At 41.4% G+C, this 7,500-nt stretch overlaps 1 protein-coding gene and 1 long non-coding RNA gene across 4 annotated transcripts in view; both read left to right on the plus strand.

Moving 5' to 3' along the window:
* Nucleotides 1-7,500, plus strand: part of LOC119579340 (biorientation of chromosomes in cell division protein 1-like 1) — a 44,743-nt gene that overhangs the window by 26,053 nt on the left and 11,190 nt on the right. The gene's annotated exons all lie outside the window — the stretch shown is intronic.
* On the plus strand, nucleotides 6,328-7,292 carry LOC119579341. Its single transcript, XR_005229275.1, has 2 exons — nucleotides 6,328-6,362; nucleotides 6,993-7,292. It is a non-coding gene; the product is annotated as an uncharacterized LOC119579341 (long non-coding RNA).

Below are 7,500 nucleotides of genomic sequence, written 5' to 3' on the forward strand. Positions count from 1 at the left end.
CCAATATAAGAGAATTTGAGACAAATGGGTTCCTTATTTTCAATTGCTATTTCGTTCACAGAAGAACAGTATATTATGGTTATCGAATTACATATTTATTGTTACATACTATGAATAAAGACAACTGAATGCCATCCCGCGTTTTTTTTTTTCAATTATAAATGAAGGGAGAAAGTCTATAAATAACACTCAAGAAAACCTCTGCATTGACATTTGGTCGTTTTGGTAGCGGTGGCCGGGGTGGTGTTAGTGACAGTGATATTGGTCGTGGCACTTGGTAGTGTAATGGTGACGGTGGTGGTGATAGCGAGGATGGTGGTGGTGGTCTCTTATAGTTATGTTTTTTCTTTCTTTTTCTTTCTCTATCTCACTAACTGTTTTTTTGTTTTTTTTTATCTGTATTCTGCACCCTCTCCTCTCCTCTCCTCTCTCTCTCTCTCTCTCTCTCTCTCTCTCTCTCTCTCTCTCTCTCTCTCTCTCTCTCTCTCTCTCTCTCTCTCTCTCTCTCTCTCTGTACAATGTAGCAGGGGACGGTGACCTCACCTCGCTCCCCCCATCCTTCCTCCAGCTGTTTCAGTCACTTCGGCAGCTGGGACGGTTACTACTTATACCGAGGAGGACCTAAGCCTAGAGGAGTTCGTGACCAGAACTCCACGCAGCTTAGCCCTCCCCTCCAGGCTAGCTGACCTGACCAGTGTAGCAGCATACGCAATTACCCTTTTGACATTGTCTCGTGTGTTCCATACTGTGTGTTGTGTCAACTCTTAGAAATAAAGAGTCACACATTATACCAGTATCACTACCCCTGCAAGCCATTATAATAAGGTTCTATACCATTATATCTGGTGGCAGGGCGGGCGCTGTGTCCTTCCCTCCTTCCAGCTGCAGCACCAACGCAAACCTTCGAAAAAAAATCTGCTCGACCGCTTCAAGATATGTCTAAGGAAAAAAACACGTAAGTACACATATGGGCCCCTCTTTTCTTATTTCATTTCCCTTCCCTCTCCCATAAATGTGTTAAGCCAAAAAAAAATTTTCTTTTTCTTTTTTTGGGGGGAGGCGGGGTAAAAAGTGCTAAATGACAGCAAGTGGCATGTCCTCACACCATTCCTTTCACCTCAGATCACATTTCCGTGTGATCGAGTATGTGGTCAATAAACATGAATATCGTCATTAGTTAAGTAGTTAATTAATTTCTCTTGTTTTAGAGATTCATGTTGATTCAACTACAACGAATTTAACGTGTTCGTGATTTTATCTTATCACGAATATCATTACATTTATCTCGTTCCTCCCCTCGCCCTGACCTGACCCCACTCTCTTTTTCGCGTGTGGGCAGGGGAAAATGAGGGAAGGGTCAAGACATGACCGCTTGGTTCCCTGTAATTTGGTTGTTGTTTGTTTGACGCCTTGGGATTAACGTGTAGCATTGTTACAATGCTTTTTGGTGACACGTTCTATCGGCGCTAGAACGGAGCTTGTAGTGCAATTTCATAAAAATCATTATATGAATATAGCGTAGGATCTCCCCATATCATAGTGCACAGGATTCCCAATATTACCCGGGGTTGTGTAAACGCCTAATAGATCTGCGCTTCGATGTTCGAGATGTAGGTACAGGCAAAAACCGAAGTTATTGTTCGATCGGCTACTTGAGTGGGTGGTGACCGCGGTTACGTCCGTTAATTAATGTAGGACTAGGGTTTAAGCTAGAATCATTATTTACTTATTAATCACACCCTTCTCACACTCTTAAAGTTGCTAGCATGTTTTGGGTAATTCTCAAGCGATCATTTTATTCGTAAATATCCGTAAGGAATGTCGTGAGCACCCATCACAGATATGCAGAAAAAAGCAGGTTATTATAGATTTTCCTGGCTCGAGTCACTTCAGTCATTGTACGGCATTTTGGGTATAGGTTCCTCCGTCGATGAAGTCTGACATGCATAGCTAGTTTTTTTCATGTCACCATTCATTCATGCTTACATTCTGTCGCATATCATTATATGTTGAATCAATGTGGTAGATGAAATAATTTTATATAGCTAGCATTGCTAATTTACCTCAGTTTTCTAATAGTGAATGTTAACATTCATGTTTGTGATTCATTCTCTGTGTGAGGTCACTCTTGCTTTCCCTCTCATTCACGCTAGCTGTCACTCACACACACTCACCTCACTCATCCACGCAGGACAAAAGACACTGAAAACCTTTTCATTAATAGGGTTGGTTTCTGTCTTACTGCCGGCGTAAAGATTATGATGTATCTCTTTAGCCCGCAATTTGTCAGTTGTGACGAGTGACTCGTACATGATGTACAAATTACATTTATTTCTTCTCTGTGTGACGACAGTGGTTCAAGTAAATCCTTGTAGATTGCAATTGTCGTTTCCCTTATCTACTCTCATATCTATCAGAGACAGTTGGTAGTTCAAGCCAGGTCCATGCGGATCACTACTGACATCTCCCTCTTCTATTTTTCCTTAATCTTATGAAAATAAAACACAAAATGAAAAAAAAAAACGAAAATATATTAAAAACGAACATTAAAAACCGAAAATTATATATAAATAACCGGCAAGTAGTCTTAACACCCTCTTTTCTGTTGCCTTTCTTTTTCTCTTACTATCTGGCCCTTACGTGTATGATCTGGTTCCCGAATATATATTGCAGTCGGACCGACACGGCACCGTGGGAGGACCCTGCTGCAAAACCAGTCACATTAGGATGCTGTGAGAAGGACGTCATCGGATGATCACCATAGGTCCTGCGGACCAGGAACTCGCCAGTGCAGGTACCAGTCATCCCAGATTGCTGTGGATGGGCGGACACCTGGCGGACACCCGCAGATCCAGTCAACTCCAGGAGCTTGTTAGCGCAGGTATCAGCATCCCCAAGATGCCAATGAGGACAGATGTAGATCCAGATGAACCAGGAGGATGAGGATGACAGGGACAAGCAGCCACGAAGATGCACCAGGACAACGCACGAGAACGAGATGACCAGCCAGGTTAGGTCATCCTTGAGACAAATCAAATGGCGAGGCGTGAGTAGGTGGCCGAGCAGTGTACGATGTAGCAGACGGGACCGAGGACCTCACCTCGCTCCCCCATCCTTCCTCCAGCTGTTTCAGTCACTTCGGCAGCTGGGACGGTCACTACTTATACCGAGGAGGAGCTAAGCCTAGAGGAGTTCGTGACCAGAACTCGACGCGGTAAGGTCAGCTTAGCCCTCCCCCTCCAGGCTAGCTAACCTGACCCGTGTCGCAGCATACCGCAATTACCCTTTTGACATTGTCTCGTGTGTTCCATAGTGTGTGTTGTGTCAACTCTTAGAAATAAAGAGTCACGCCATTATACAAGTATAACTACCCTTGTTCACCATTGTACTAAGGATCATCATAGCCTTTTATACTCTCTCTCTCTTTCTCATATATGTATGTGTGTGTATGTATGTTTAAATTATATATGTATATATATATGGTTCTAGGATACTATGAGAAACCATGTCGAGGAAGTACTGTTGCCCATCGCGCTGCGACATAGTTTCTGTTTCGCAAGTGGATAAAATGTCACAGGGACGGCATGTTGCCATTTATGTCAATACGTTGCGGTTCATTGTCGACAGGCCAGTGTTGAAATTACAGCAAACATAAATTAGTATATAGAATACATAATAACAATGGTATCAGACATAAAACATATATCATATATCTTTTTCTCTAGGTATTAATAAAATATTTTTGTGATGAGCATAATGTTATTGGTCAGTGGTGATCACCATTATTTTTGTTATTTGCTCCAGAAATTGCAAATCTACAAGGATATAAGTTTCTAATTTTGCAATAAGTGATTTGATCCTCTTATCCTCTGGTACTTCTTCCGACCCGAAGGATGCTTCTGCCAGCTGCATGGTGCTCACAATTTAGAGCTAATTTCTGTTGCTCCTTTTGGCATTTTGCAGCGAGCAGTGGCAGCTGAGGATGGTACGGCAAAACCCATTATGCCATCTTCCAATGCATTATTTTTCGGGGTGGATCATCCTTCACTCATTGATACATGTTCCAAGTCTGATAGGGAAATCTCCCAGGAATTACCATGTCACCATGAATCTGCTGGCCAACTTAGGTTTCTTGGAAATATTCTGCTAACTCCAGAAGCCTATCATCCTTGGAAATTTGCCAGCAAGATTATCTCATGTAAGGGTGGACGTCGTCCAGCGGAACAAATGCCCGAACCAGGAACCTCCTGACCCGGGTGGCGAAGGCAGCAGCATCTCTAGGCCGTGCTGCGAGACCAAGATTCTGGATGCGTCTCCAGACAGACTGGCCCAGGTGGAAATAGCATCCAGCAACCTCTGCACTTGGAAAATTCCTCTGGAAGATGGTCATTGCTGCCTTCTCAAAATCTGTCATTATTGTCTCTGGATTGCATGATAAGCCAGGGGGAATATGGTGTAACACCTCGTACAACATTTATTATATATATCTCAGTCTTTCCTGGCAACAGTGCATAGGCGCACGGATATGTTATGCCACCAAAGTATACATGGGGTTTGTACTGCTGCTTGTAGTCGACAGGTGCCACTTTAAACGTTCCATCACCAAACCAATGACGAGACAAGGCAAGATATTTCATATCAGAGTCTGCTGCGAATATCATCATCCCATCATCTTCATAACAAAGGAAAGCCTCTCCGCTTAACATTGTCCGAAATGGATGAAGATGAAACACACCTGCCTGTTGCTGCACTCGCCTCAACATCCTCATGACAGCGTCTACGTTGGTATTAAATGAGCCCAGCCGACTTAACTCTAGCGTAAAATGTGTTTACAATATGTGCGATGGGCTCTGCTGTTGCGACAGCACATCCTTCATGGCTCCTCCACCTCAGCCTTCCAGGGACAGTAGGAAGTCTGTGGATGGGTTTTTGCCACTTTATATTCAACCATTCACGGCGTGAACCCTGACACCACAGGTTCTGTCTTCGCATTCCACACCATCTTGTCGTGATAGTCCCTTCCTTCGTAAATAGATGCTGGCCAACTCTCAGTTTCAAAGTCGCTTGGTATGTCGGCATAGTTCGACAGGTCCCGGTAGGGTGGTAATGGAAGCTTCGTTGAGTTCTCCATGAGGTTATGTGAGGAAACCGGACTGCCTGTATGTACCACCTCGCGCAACACAGTCACCGCGACATGGTGTCCGCCCGACATTGAGTCACCCCGTCATACAAGTTGCGACCTCCTTCCAAGTCATAGTGTCCACACGACATAGAGACCATGCACCATATATATTTTTTTTTCGGTTTATTGATTTATGCAGCTGAGGCTGAAAATATACATAGAAATACAGATAAAGAGACAAAAACAGGTGAGGCAAAGCTGGCCTTGGCTGCCCAGGAGCGCCGTATCTAGGTTTGATTTACCTAGAATTATTTAAATCAGCGAACATGCGCTGTGGTGTGTGTGTTGTGTGTGTGTGTGTGTGTGTGTGTGTGTGTGTGTGTGGTGTGCATATATATACATATACAAACGTTTATATTGCATTGTTTCGGATCTCTACCAGCGGAAAACTTTCACTCGAAAAATAGGAACGAAAATTAATCAAAAGCTAGAATCCAAATTTAAGGATTTTAGAGAAAGTCTAGCCCTCTATACAATCGTGTTGCAACTGATTAAAGATCGTCATATTCTTGTTTACTTTGATCTAGAAGAGACTTATTATTTGTGTGTAGGTTAGTCAGTATCAGGAATTAAAAGAACAGTTCCATGTTGATATCTTATTGCGATTACAGATCCAGTAGTGACCTGCCTGCTGAGTTTCTATTTCCTGACAAGGTATAAAGGGTAGCAAATATAGACAGAGGACAATGTTCCTCTGTCCCAGTGTAGTGTCTATTTTACTTGATAGACAGACACACCTACAGTAAACATTCATACCTGAACATATAAACACACACATGTATGTGAACATGCCTGATGAAGCAGTAAATGCGAAATGGCCTTGGTATTTCGTGTTTTCCTGCACTTCCTTCGTTGGTCTACTTGCACACACACACATACACACACACACTCACTCTCTCTCTCTCTCTCTCTCTCTATATATATATATATATATATATATATATATATATATATATATCCATTCAGCCTGAACTAAGTAAAAAATGGCCCAAATTCGTTCCACTGTTTAAGTCGGAGGCGTCGCGTAATTTACGAAAGTTTATGCTTTATACTCTATTACGTTTTCTATGGTGTTTAACAACAAGTTCGAAGTGTCATTTCATGATTTACCAATTCCATGGCGGCTGGCTGGAGAAAAGAGAGGAGAACAGTCTCTTCAGCAATATCGTCGCACCCATGGGTAAGTAAGCTATTATTATCCTTTTATTGATGTATGAAACACATTTATGGTGTGCAACTGATTAAGATGAAGTTAATCAAGTGACACGTGTTCTGAAACATTTAAAAGCTAGTTTATGACAGATCAGGAACACATCCTTTAGATGGAACAAATTTGTTCCCTTCGTGCTGGAGCATGCTAGTGAGTAAGCGAAAATGTACATCTTACTAATTTAAACATATTTCTCGGGAAGACAGATTTACATCGTGATTATCATGTATTGGAAAACATTTCAACTGGAAATTGATTATGTTATGGAATAATTTAACTAAAAATACTTTGATGAAAATTCAAGTTAAATGCCCGACTGTAGTTTCATTGATGATTTTCTTTGCTCTATACGTAGTACAATACATTGCATTAACACAAGATCTTTATCATACTGTTTTGATGATGTTAATGGAAGTTATATTTCATATGTTTAAGGTTGATTATTAATTTAACGTAATTATTATGTAATCATACTGGGTAAAATATTGATATTGCTTATGGAGTTACATGACAATATGTAAGAACTTAAGAAAAAACTTTTTATATGACTAATACGAAATAGATATTAATATATTTGACTAACAATTTCTTTTATTTCAGAAGAATAGCAGCGACTGCTGGCAGAATTTAGTAATTCTGATTTGAGCAGCATATCTGATGATGATGATGACTGGCCTTCATCTCCACTTCGGCGCAGAGAACTCTTTCATGAACTATGTGCCAACACTGAGAGTTCAGCATCTGAGTCTGATGAAGAGAACAACAGAGATGGAAATGTTACCACCAGGTCCCCTGAAGTTACAAGTAGCACTGCAGCTGCCCAGACTGGACCCAGCAGAAATCTCAATACTAATGGATGTCATCATTTCAGGAGAAATATAAACTTCAATCACAGATTTACTGTAGATGTGATAATCATTTTCAGGGAACTAATTTTCAACCCACAGTTCTCTCCCCTGTAGATTATTTCATGGCTTACCTCTCACTGAAATTTAGATGCAATGACTCTAGAAACACAGAAAAAGTACATGTCCAAAAAGGAAAGCCATTATCACTAACAGTAGATCAATGAAAAAGTTTATAGGAATAAATTTCCTTATGTCAGTGT

Source organism: Penaeus monodon, chromosome 12 (assembly GCF_015228065.2).
Source record: "Penaeus monodon isolate SGIC_2016 chromosome 12, NSTDA_Pmon_1, whole genome shotgun sequence".
Lineage (NCBI taxonomy): Eukaryota > Metazoa > Arthropoda > Malacostraca > Decapoda > Penaeidae > Penaeus > Penaeus monodon.